The sequence below is a fragment of the Macrobrachium rosenbergii genome, chromosome 8 (genome assembly GCF_040412425.1).
Source record: "Macrobrachium rosenbergii isolate ZJJX-2024 chromosome 8, ASM4041242v1, whole genome shotgun sequence".
NCBI lineage: Eukaryota > Metazoa > Arthropoda > Malacostraca > Decapoda > Palaemonidae > Macrobrachium > Macrobrachium rosenbergii.
The window spans coordinates 24,333,574-24,347,101 of record NC_089748.1 but is presented as its reverse complement, the minus strand read 5'-3'; the positions used below and the strand labels follow the sequence as shown (position 1 = coordinate 24,347,101).

Here is a 13,528-nt window from a genome sequence, read left to right as displayed (position 1 = left end):
AATTCGCCTGATTAACAACATTTAGAGGAGGAGGGATCTATTCTATTGCATGCCTTTTGACAACTGCAGAGATGGTAGCTCACCAATCTGCTCTGCATAAAATATCCATTTAGTCATACACTCACCATATCAATCAATGCTTTCTATGAAGAGACATGTTGGAGAGTACTTTGATCAACAGTCAGGTCAGTACTCTTGGTCCGTCGACCTCCCATGTGGCTCTTCAGAACCTCTCATGTATGCAGGAGAGTGAGGCAGAGTGCAGAGCCACTGGCCCTCCAGGAGAACGATCTAAGTTTGCGGCCCAACCCCTTTTTACAACTGCAGAGATGGCAGCTTACCAATCTGCTCTGCATAGGATATCTACTTAATTATACACTCACCTTATCAATCGATGCTTTTGGTGATGAGACATGCTGGAGAGTACTTTGATCGCCCGTCAGGTCCGTACTGTCTCGGTCCGTCAACCTCCCACGTGGTTCTTCAGAACCTTTCATGTACGGAGGAGTAATGTGAACCTCCCATGTGGCTATTCATAGCCTCTCATGTATGGAGGGAAATGAAGCAGTGTGCCGAGCCACTGATCCTCCAGATAAGGCCCGACAATCGACGAGCGAAGAAGTATCTCAGCGCCGACGAAATAGCCTAGCCTACTAGAGCACCTCCTTGGACTCTCATAGGGAAACTATCAAAGACTAAGATACTTAAAATGTACTAAACCTAAGTTCATGTGATTATACTATCACTGTTGCCTAAGAATTCTGAAGACTAAAAGGAATTCCTCTATCTGGTTAACCTAAGAATCTCCTCACTAAGTGAGTACCACCTCAGCTAAATGAATGCACCCTAGATGATAGACTTCAACGCTACACGTGGACTAAGAGAATAACCCTCCGAACCTCCGCACTAAGTGAATACCACCTCAGCTAAATGAACGCACCCTAGATACTAGACTTCACCGCTACACGCTATGAGGCGAATCGAACGTCTCTTAAGTAAAGAAAGTAATCACTGAGACGGACGTCCAAGTAGCTGCCTCCAGAACAGATGGCACTGAATAATTCCTTAGAAAGGAAGATGAATTGGACATACTCCGAATGAAAGGAAGATGAAGTGGACATACTCTTAATACTGTGCGGTCGGGGAAATACAGAGCTTAAGATGACGAAGAACAACCCTGAGAAGCCTGGGAAATCACCTCCCTCCAAAAGTATCTAATTGCATTCTTTGACAGCGGACGGGAAGGATTCCGCAGAGAGACAAGAAGTGTATGCGGAAGCGGACAGAGTTTCCCAACCTTTAGTGTCATAAAAACTCTCAAAAAAAGACTGAATTGACTAAATCGGGAGGTCTGGAGCTCTTGCTTGAGGGCACGAAGAAGTAACATACTCAAGCATGCGTCTGTAATCGTTACTGCTGGCAAGAGGACATTCTAAGTCCGCCAGAATCTCTTGCACCTCTGGATAAGAATCCTGTTCCGCAATGTCCGAACAGGTCTAAGACTGACAAAGGAGGAGGAACTGAACGAAGCCCGGACAACGATGAAGAGTCCGCAAGCGGACCACCCTAATCAGAATGCTGCGCACCCACACCTAATCGGGTACCCGGAGCTAAATCTGCATAGTTGAACCCGCCGGGAAGAGAAGGTGGAACCGAGAAAAACCCAGAGCCGATTCCCCATTATTACCAAGGGAAGACGAGTGAGAGTAGCCAAACCCACATTACTAAACCCTGAAGGAGGATGCACAAACGAAACCGCTTGCAGAGGGATGGAAGAAGATGAAGAAGAAGGAGGGAGAATGAAAGACATAGAAGCTACCCTCAGAGTTACCGCCACGGAAAATGCAGGCAACGAAAAGCGCGGACCGCTCAAAGAATGTACCGCAAGCCCTACCAAAACTGTGGAGTGCAAACCCTAACTGGAAGCGACAGGCAAACCCTGTGAAATACCTGACATTACCGGAACAGCCGCTTGAAGCAGAAGCAAGGGGTTGTACATACCCCAAGGGATGGAACATGAGACGCCTGCGGCCAAATTCTGCCTAAACTGCGTTTTCACCTGTCCGGAAGCTCCTCCTACTGGAGAAGACTGTACTGAGGAAGGAAAGGCTGGAGACAGGAATAGCAGGCACATAAGGACACAAGAATCCACCTTACTAGATGGAGGAGTAGAGAACACAGAAGGGGGAACCTACAGTAGGCGATTCAGAAACAGTCGGAAGTGAGTTAGGAGCAAAAGAAGGAGGATTCTGCACCACCGTAACTGAAACATTGACTTGTGACTGAGCCAGACCGAAAAGAAGCGATGAAGGCAAAACTCTTGCCAGAGCACAAAAACCACTTGAACCCGAAACTGGAACCCGTCCAGGAGAACGACTCTGCACCCTTAGTACCTTCTGCTCACTACCCAACCCAAACCTATCCTCCTTTAACACACCTAGATCCTGATTAACATTATCAACATTAAATTTATCAATGCTACAAGGGGGTAGGAGGGAACCCTTCACTGCCTGCTCCGCGCTGAGGGGGCTGGCAGACCCTACCCACTCAGAGGCTTGCGGTTCTGCCACTACCCTCAGCACCTGTTAGGGCTGGTTCTGGAACAGGCAGGGAGCTAAAAAGGAAGAAGGATTAGACATCCTAACACTACTACTATCCCTATCTGAGAAATGTTGAAGAACACTAGCCTTTAAATTTTCCATACTACTTGCAATCTATCCTGTATGACTACCTCTGAACTTGCTAAATCCATCAACTGATCTGTAGCATAAGCCTGAGACACCTGAGGCAATGAGAATCTGACTAACATCTGCTGCCCTTACAAACCATAGACTTGCGATGACGAATGTAATCCTCCATTTCTTGTGCCTTCCAATAGGCACATTCATCGCAGTGAGTCTGGACATCATACTTAACCTTCCTACATACCTGACAGAATGTCTATCGTGTCTCAAGGTACTCCTCCATCTCTGGCAGGAAGAAGCGATGAGCTCCAGCTCCCACAGTCATAGGGGCAATCGAGGTCGACGTCGAAGCCGAAGGCACGGTAGTAGAAGGTGAAAGAGTCCATGATGACCATTCAAGACTGGGAACCAGTGAGTCCAATTCTAAAAGACGTTCCACGTCGAAAATATCCAGAAAAACCAGGACAAGAAACCGGTATATACAATCCAGGTCTTCACCAGAGGTCCAAAATACAAAGAGAAGTCGGGCAATAGGATTAAAACCTCGCACTGCAGAAGGAAACAACCTTCCAGCAGCGTGAACAAAAAGCAATTGACGAAAGTGGAGTGTCGGTGCACACCTGTGTCAGCGTTGCCAACTGTTTGTTATGGTAGCTCAAGTGACAAGATTTTACCTGCAGCATTGGTAACGCTGGCTGTTAAAATTCCCAATAGTGCATTGGTAATTGAGAGTTGTTCGGGCTAGTGGGATTAAGGGCGAATTCAGGTGTTCAGGGAGTGTATTGCAATATTTCCGTTTTGCCACAGGCTGTTATTCCTGCAGTACTTTTTCTCTTTATACTGTACATTGTTTCAGCCAGCCTAACCAACTTCTCTGGCATTTTCCACTTTCTAAGACACCGAAACAGTACCGCCCTTCACATTCTATAAAATGAAGGTATAGCTTCCATTTACCACCAGCCTTTCTTCCTTTAACTGTCTTCCTATAAAACATGCATCACTGTACCTCTTCATAATTGCTCATAATTTATCAATAAGTATGCCTTCTTAATGCTCTCTAATTTGAATCCTCTTAATTACTCCATAACAAGCCCCTTCTGTTTTAACACATTTACCAACAGACTCCCTTCTCTGGTATTTAGCATTACCTCTCTAACACCAGATTGCTTCAAACTTTTTACCAAGTACCTTTAACATTTTAATTTACTCCTCTGATGGACCATGAGGTTTGCCATTTTCATTTTACTTATTAAAGACTTCTTTACTTATCCTATTAAACTGTATCCACCACCGCCCACCACAACACCCCCCCCCCAAAACCCCTCTTTTTCATATTCTGCGTTTAGAAAGTGTTGATAATAATCTAAATAGCATCGTTTTATGGCAACATCCATACTAAGGTATTTCCTTCTCTATCTTTGAAGACACCTGAATGGCTCAGGTCTTGTCTTTGCTTTTTCCTTGAGGCTCGTGGTAGTTACTTATATTAAAGTTCTGCAATTCACTTCTAAAGGCCTGATGTCAAACCTTCAGAAGTACATTTTCTTTGGCACTGTCACTAAATTTTTATCTTCTTAACATCTCACCAATGTCATTTAATATAATGGCGAAAAAGTTAAAATTCCTTTCAGTCTGTTCAATGCAGCTGACAGAAATGATTGTACTACTATTTAAACTATCATCTCGAATAATCTAATAGCCCATTCTTTATACATGAATAACAAATCCATCAACTGAACTGTCGGCAAAGACTGAGACTTCTATACCTGAGTTTACGGACAAAACAGGAGCGTGTTATAGAACAGTGTTTAAGTCTTTTTAATACCCAGTTTCAACTGATTAATGCGAACAAATATCACAATGATAATTTGTATTTAAGCTAGATATATACATCTTTGTGTTTTGTGGGTCACGTTCGGAGAAGTTGCTTTGGTCATGGAAGCTTGACAGCAACGAGTCCATCAAGGGGGGTACCAACCACCCACTCACGAAGAGATAGAGCGCCACTTCTCCTTGAGACGTCGAGATTTAAGGTGAGATCTGAGGTGAGATTTGGATAAAGGACCTCTGCTTTGTATATCAGGAAAACTGCACATTATGGAAACAAATAAGGTACAGCAAGCTTTTAACTAAAAAGTATTTGCTAAACTTATATCTGTGGTGTAAACTGCTTCCAACACACTTCTTGATCCGCAGATATTCCGTACATTTATTGAACAGAGCTCAAACTATACAGAACACTTAAATTCCACTTCTCATATTGTCCAGGTACAGGATCTTTTTTACTTTCATATATAATTACAATACATCGACTGAAATGTCGAATAAGCTAATTTAGTATGGTAAAATACCCAACTTATAAAAACCTGGATGTCCTCTTTGCAATAAGTAATCTACAAATCGCAATGTTTGCAAACATATACATGGTTAGCAACGCAAAACATCCTTAAAAGCAATGCTGGAAACTATAAATCAACTCAAGTTTAATGACTGTATCAGTAATAAACTCTTCCTATGACTACGAACAGGAAAGTCAATACCTCCTCTTGTTAGCATAACGCTCAGTGTCTAATCATTTTTGTATATGCATAAATCTAACTCGAGCTTACAGTAACAACACTGTAGAAAACAACATTAAAATGCCCATTCATCGATAAATGCAGCAACTCAAATGCATTGTTTCCTTTAAAACATGAAATGCAATATCAGTACTTAATCAGCCATCTGATGAAAACCTCACAAACAGACATCTAACTTTCTGTTTGTTTCATTTACCTAGACTGACCTGAACATACTGAGCTCATAAAAACAAGTTTCAAAGACATAATTGAAATTCTGATTGCACATGGCGAACTATCGTTTACTGTATATTTCACCACCTACAGTATATGATATAATTCCACAATAAAACAACAAATTATTAGTGAACCGACAACTGTAGTAAGATCAAATTATGTTTATGCAACACTTAAATGTCACAGTTAATCAACTATCACGTCATAAATTTTATATCCCACAACTGAGGCTCAGGTGTTCAAAATACATAACAATACTGCTAAAACTGCTTTGGTTCCATATACCATCTATATGCCTACGGTTTCATATCAAAACTCTAGCCATTTTCCTTCTCCACCAATACCACAATAATACTCTTTGACCCACTGTCTGTCTCCTAAAGTTGTTCTGGTCTTGCTAAACTCTTAACATTGAAAAAATATTCACCGAGGTTCCTTGCAAAGACCAATATATTCCTTACGACACACTTTCATTTGAAATTACCGTGTAAAAACTCTCACCTAGCATTGGTAGGGTAACCTAACCTAAGAACGGAATAGATTTATGCCTACGCCTTTGCCTATGAACCTAGGCTACCCAAGTCTAATCTAGAATTTCAGTGGAAAGTTACTTAAATATGCCCAATCTCAGTAAGACACATGAACAACAGTTTCTGTTTTTTCGCTATGAACACAATTTAACACTGAAGGGGGTGATTGGTATCCTATAAAAGTTCTGTTAATCATCTGCTACAATGTTGTATTTCCACCTATTTGCGGCTATGTTAACATACCGCCTTGGAATGCGTATCTACAAAGACCAACGTTACCTGGAACGAGACTTACATCCGGTATAATGAAGTACTTATCAGTTCCACGATAAACAGCAGAACAAATGACGGGAAGAAAAAGATTTAAGCTGGTCCAATCACGTGACACGGGTTCCAGGTCAATGTCAAGAGCGGTTGCTTTCGTCGACGCCTGACTCTGACGTCTGACTACACGTAGAGATTTGTCGAACGCTTAGTTGGAGAAACATGAGTGTTAAGAATTGTTTGGTTTTCTTTTTTGCCCCAGTTAGTTACAGAGAACGTAATCATTTAAGACAAACTAACCTGGTAGGAAAATATACAAAACATCAATACTGAGTATATGTTTCACTTATAATCTTTGAAGTATAGTGCTTTAGAAAACGTCATTGCAAATATGACAATTTATTCTATATTAGCTGAGTATAAAACACTTAAATTCAACTTTTCAATTTATTTACAAACATGAAATATCAACAGCATATGTAAATACAAGATATATGAAAATTTAATATTACAATTTAGGACATAAACATTATGTAACAACTTAAAAACTATCGTCAAAATTCTCAGACTAATAAACTTAAGAGATCAATAACATATAAATAAAAATAGAAATTTCTAAAAACAAATAATCCACATTATAGCGTACTTTGTACATCCTTAAAAGAAATGTTGAAAACGAATATGTAAAACGTAAAACTACTTAATGTAACAACTTAAGACTACCAGGTTTAACTTCTTAATTCATTAACAAGCCTTAACTATAAAAACGCTACAAAAATAAGATAGAGATCCATAAAAAATCAGCATAATATTCTGTACATAGGCAATATGTAAAACTTAGAAATCATCGTGAAATTTCTCATTTAATAAAAAAACTTGAAAATTAATATTGTTTCATGAAAAAATAAAAGGTCCACAAACAATTAAACAGAAATTTCAATATTATATAAATGCAAAAACCTACAACTAACAGTAACTTGTTTCATTTACTACTAAAAATGACCTGAAAATATTAGTCCATAAAACATGTTATGTACTATGACATAATACTAAAATTATGATTGCATATGGCGAACTATCGTTTACTATATATGTCATATATATATATGATATATATATATATATATAAAACATATATATTATTAGTAAACCGACAACTATATATATCAGGTGTATAAAAAACAACGAACGTAAAAATATCTTATAAAAACTAACCAGTCATACATTTCAACATATCATCCGGGGGCGTGAATTTATAACAACAGTCATGTAATCGAACTGCTTCTGACAGGACAGTTAATGCCTGGAGGGCTGGCATTTGAAAACGATTCCTTTATCAGTCTTTATAAGATTTAATTTCGAAAATAATCTTTCAGCAGGGTTGTTCTGGGGAGTGCTAAACCATAAAGCAAATGAGATAAATTATTAAACTTACAGACACCTTCATTATCCGTTACTTTCCCAAAATTATCATACAAAGATAATGTCAAGATCGTCTTTTTCAACTCTGATATAACGGAATGTATCTATGTTCCGCCATTCATTATCCAGAGCTTGCAATCTCCAGAGTACAGGCGAGGCACAAGCTTAACAAAATCAGATAGAGAAGGCATAAATTTCTACTTTTGCTGTCAAACAGCTTCTCAACCAAGAAGGACGCCATACGCCAGAAGAGCGAGTTAAGATCAAACCTTTCTGTAATTCCTGGCACATAGTAATTATTAAATCCCGGCAACGTAACTGTACAAATTCAACCATACCTGGTTTTTACGTTTCCAGTCTGTAGAAGCGCGTGGATAGCTGACCAAATATATCTGGTTTAGAGGTTTGTGATTGGCACTTAATTTGGATCAAAAGCCATCAAATCAGGGTTGACTATGACCTCTCTGAAAAAGACCTAGAAGATTTCTGAAAACTGAATTATGTTTTCATGCAACAAATGAACAGATGGACCTTCCATTTGAAACATTGTCGTCTGAGCTTCACTAAGAGTTGGCAGGATAAAATTAGGAAAGTTGAAATATAAGAAAATTGCTGGGTCTTTTATGTTTTAACAATGTACGTAACAGACTTGAGCCTCTCCTAACCTTTTGGCCAATAAAATAAAACGTCAATGCTTCCCACTGTTCAATGATTCTGTGAAAGTTTGATGAAAGAAAAAACCACCTGAATTGACAAGCATGCAGAATTAGCTGTGGGGTTTCAATAAAAACTTTTGAGCCTCAAAATTGAATTTATTTACGCATGAAAAATATGTAACAGCATTCAGAAAATCCAAGATATGCCTGGGCAAAATTTTTGCAGCTTATACATAAAGTGGATGCTGTGGCAAATACACCTGAAAATCGTCAACCGTAACCTGCTAGTTAAGAAACTTAAGGTCACCCATACAAACAAAAGCCCCATCAGCTGGCAATAACAAAAATTGTCCACATTATAGGGAATCCGATAAAAATAAATATTGATAACGTAATTTATGTAAATGGTCCCCCGTTGATCCAGCACATTCTGTGTCATTATCATGTACATTAAGCAATTCTAGCGTTCCGGTTTTTAACATACTGGCTTTAAAATCATATTTAACAAAAACAGTCAAACATTTGGTGGTACTGACATCAGTGGACTCGTCTATTACAACTGAAAATTTGTGAGTCTTCAACTTACCAACTAATTCATTAGTGACACATTTACCTAGGGCTTTAGTTATCTCTGTCTATTTGGTCTTTTTCAAGCATAAACCCTGAGCAATGGCCGAATCTGGAAATATTGCCTTGCACAATTCAACCAGGTGGTCAGCAATGGTGAATGGCAAATTATGTTCAGCAATAAAACATACCATTAATTTTGCGACTAATGCTACTCTTTTATTAATACGGAGATTCTCTGTTGGATGATCTCTAAGTTCCTCCCGATTCTGCAACCAGTGCTCTTCGTTGGTGATGTGAGCGTTTCGGGTCTGTTGATATAGCAGAAAAAGAAAGAAAGAAAGAAAATCGCATTTCATATATGATAAAGAAGGATGGCATTCATTGGAGCTCCAAATAATATTATGTATATATGTTTTAAATATATACCATATATAACACATACACATAATATAATGTATATATATTTATGCATGTGCTGTAGCTTACTTGTATGGTATGCATATGTATTCTATTTATATAATGCACAGTACTTTTCTACTTCTCACTTGACAGCCATTATAAGATAACCAGGACGAACTCAGCTTATGCCGTTTGATGGTAGATAGCTCAGCATTAAACTGTTTGTTGCATATATTGCAGAGTGCTTTCTCAGGATCTCCTTCAACACGGGACAACCATGGGCTGAAATCCTCATTAGCTAACCAGTCATCCTCATCTTTTTTTTTTGGGAGGCATAACCTACAAGTTATACCACCTACAGTAGCCTATCATTACAGATGCCAGTGATAAGCCTATCATGTCACAGTATACACTAAGGTTAACATATAAGTAGAAAAGAATAAAATCACTAGTTGTAATTACTCTAACATCAATAGGCAATTGAGATATTTCGATAATCTTACCAATAGGTACATTACATGAAATTTAATCAAACTTATAACTTGCATTATACACCAACCACACTTACTGCAGTTCAGACGGTGATATGATGAGCCACTAAGAAAACATTTGCAAATCACAGGACGATTCTCGAACAAGACGAAGGCAGGGACCTGGGAGCAAAGCAGTGTGCTAAAATTTTTCGTCGTCTTCTTAAGTTGACTGTCATCCAGATTGGATAGTCGACTTCAAAAATATCTATACATTTTGGCAATTTTTTTACGACTGGAGATATAAATACTTATTTTGCACACAAATATTTTTATCAATTATATTTTATACATAAGATACCGTGAATGTGCAGATTTAGACAATCATATTATATGCTTCCTTATACAAAACTGACGTAATATAAACTTTCAAGATTAAATAAACAAGCATATTTAGTATAGATTTTATTATTTCAGGCATTTTCTTTTGTTGGCAAAGCTTATATACAAAAATATAAAGCGTTATTTTACTGTGTGGTTTTTCACAATGATGGAAGTGGCCGTAGTCAGTGTGGCCACGGGGGCTGCCAGATACCGCTATTTGACTACGTTAGCAGACGAAAAACTACCCAATGACATCACAAAATTGAACGCTACTGCCGAGCAGTTCTAATATTATTTATTTATTGATTTTTTATAGATTTTAGAGATGGTTTTGAAAGACCCGACGGTATAATTATCTCCAGAAATATCATAGATGGCATTTGTCATTTTTAGGTTTTAGTTTTAACGAAATGTATGGTTCTATAGAACGAGACTACAACTGAAAATTCGTTCGTTGCAAATTGTTGCTTATCAACACAATATAAAAACGTTATATAAACGTTGGATTGAATAAAAAAAAAATATATTCCGCAAAAAACTACGTTAGATTTTTCTTACCACTTGTGAGTCTTCGACGATTTTTCTTGTCAAAAGTTGGAGAAACTGACGAAATTCTGAGGGGGAAACGAGACTAAAAGGAAAGCATAAAAAAAAATTCTGAAACCGCCATTTCAAAGCAGGACTAGAATTATACCTATAAAATGTTCTGTTTCCGCTTTATTATATAAGAAATTTATGTTCAAAACCTGAGTATAATAGATAGCTATACTATTTAATGGTCTAATGACATTTTCTTATTTAATTTTATGGTTGTTATCCTTTGGACAGTTAGAGGACAACGCCGTTATGGACAGCTATATTTGGGTTATAGTAACTATCAGCCAAATAAAAGTAGTAACTGACAACTACATTTGTTTATACAAGAAGTTAATTTTCGATTGTACGTAAGACATGTTAAATTTTATCAAAGTGATATAACACATGGATAAGAAATAATTTCCTTTCTAAGATATGTTAAATTTTATCAGTGATAGAACATATAGATTAGAAGTAATTTCCTATTTTCTTTGATTCTAAAGGTTATTAAATTTTATATCGCAAATATTGCTGAAATAAATAAAAATGAGAACATTAACTAGTAACTATTATAATTCGGGCTTTTACAATAGGCATCTATTGGTAAGCTTTGAAATCCTGGAATACAAAAATATTTTTTGTTAATACAGTAAACGAAATATATTAAGAATTTTTATTATGAGTTATCCTTTAGTAGTAAAATGCACAGTAACAGCTCATTTCACTCATAAGTGAGAAATCTTAAAAGGTATTTTGCCATGAACGTTTGGTAAAAGAAACAAGCAGACGAACTGTAAAAGTTGACTCTGAACTAAAAAGTAAAACACGACGTAATTTTAAAAAACAACTAAACAGACAATGGAGAAGCCTTAAGTTATATCACAATAATCATTCATTAACATTAAGCATTGAAAACTTGGATTTTACTGAAAAAATTACATATTTTGAGGAACTTTTGTCTTGTAAACAAGATGCAGACATCGCTCAAAATGGGAAACGGAACTAAAATGTAAACACAGAACCATCAAAACAGTCACATAGAGAATAAGTAAACTTGGATTAAGTGGGCATGAAATATTTACTAAGTCAACTCCACAAGAACAAATAAGAGTCAAACTAGATAACTTAAAGATTTACCTATCATATCAATAAACATAGTTACTGACAACTTAAAAAATACTTAACTTATGGTATATGATTTTAAGAGTAAAATGTGTGAAATTTCCCTGTGTTCAATATACCACATCATAACCAGGCAATCAACAGTGATTCATTAGCTAAAAATGGCAAAAATAATTATATATAAAGTGATGATCAGAACTTTTCGAAACTGATAAACTTGAATGCTTTCGATAGTGGATAATTTACACCGAAAATCATTCATCCTTAGATATATTAAAGCTAAAATATAATAAAGCGGTAATATTACACTGTAAAATTTATATCTATAAATATCTCTAAACTTTTCCATCTCACCGTCATATCTTTATTTTAGGACTGTTTCCCTACTAAAAATTCGTCTGCTCTGCCTTGTCAGCTGGTCATTTTCATAAAAGCTATTGCCTTAATGTTTTAAAACAAATTGTTTTGAAAATGTTTACATCATTAAACAATTATTATGTAAAATAGGGCTACATATTAGTAACGGTATTGCTGATGATGCCTACTTATTTTTGAAAACTGAGTAATCACAAAGATTTTTGCTGGAACTGTTTTGGTTACGAAAACAAAGCAGGTGAATTACTGAAAAAGAAAACGAAATCAGTAAGACAATAAACTCATTAAACAAAACATAAAACATAATATAATGCATAAAATTAAAAAATTAAGCAACATTGGGAGACTATCAAGATATATCAAAACATCTGTTGACGTGGGAGTAAGGGTGGAAGTGGGAGTGGGGTTAGCACCTTCACCCCATAACACGAATTGAGAAAAGGTCTGTTATTATGATAAAAGAAACAACAACTTTTGTTGATATATTCAAATACCAAAAATAGAGAAAATGAGGCTTTTTTTTTTTTTTACCTTAAGTTACTCTGTTATGAAAACTAATATGTGCCCCTTATATAATGAACCACCTGCCATGTAATAAGACAGAGAGAGGTAGGAGGAATCCAATATGACATTAAGAGACGTGAGAAAGCAACGGGAGAGAGAGAGAGAGAGAGAGAGAGAGAGAGAGAGAGAGAGAGAGAGAGAGAGAGAGAGAGAGAGAGAGAACATTTTACATTGTACTGACAAACAAACAGATGAACCACATACAAAATAATGACAAACTGGAGATAATAGTAAAATGCAAGCAGAGAGCGCAGAGAGAGAGAGAGAGAAAGAGAGAGAGAGAGAGGGAGAGAGAGAGAGAGAGAGAATCAGCCGGGAAAGAGCTCTATATAGGTCTGTTTACTCCTATCCGTCAGTACCATCCTAAAACCAGCACAATTATTCAGAAAGACAAGACGGTAAATGCTGTCACTTTGTTGTTTAATAAGTTGAAATAAATATATATCATTTACCCTACAACCCTAAACAAAGAACCTAAAATTTAGCTCAACCATTTAGCAAAGAAGACTATTCCTTCTAAGTTAATCTGTCCCGGTAATACAGATTTGACTACGTTTTACAGATTTTACAGGCAACATCGAGATAAGCAGTGCAAAATAGCCACACACCATAACGGGAGGAGTTTTGCTAATGAAGACGAAAAGGACTGGATACTGGAGCGTCCACAAACATCCTAGCAATAAGGGCGAGAACCACACTTTTCCCGAGCGTCAGAAA

The 13,528-nt window shown here is 37.1% G+C and overlaps 1 long non-coding RNA gene and 1 pseudogene across 2 annotated transcripts in view; both read right to left on the bottom strand.

Annotated features, from left to right (window-relative positions):
* The window catches only part of LOC136840634 (uncharacterized), a 198,544-nt gene that overhangs the window by 85,835 nt on the left and 99,181 nt on the right, over positions 1-13,528 (bottom strand). The gene's annotated exons all lie outside the window — the stretch shown is intronic.
* Positions 1,338-13,528, bottom strand: part of LOC136841293 (integrator complex subunit 13-like) — a 107,999-nt pseudogene continuing 95,808 nt past the window's right edge.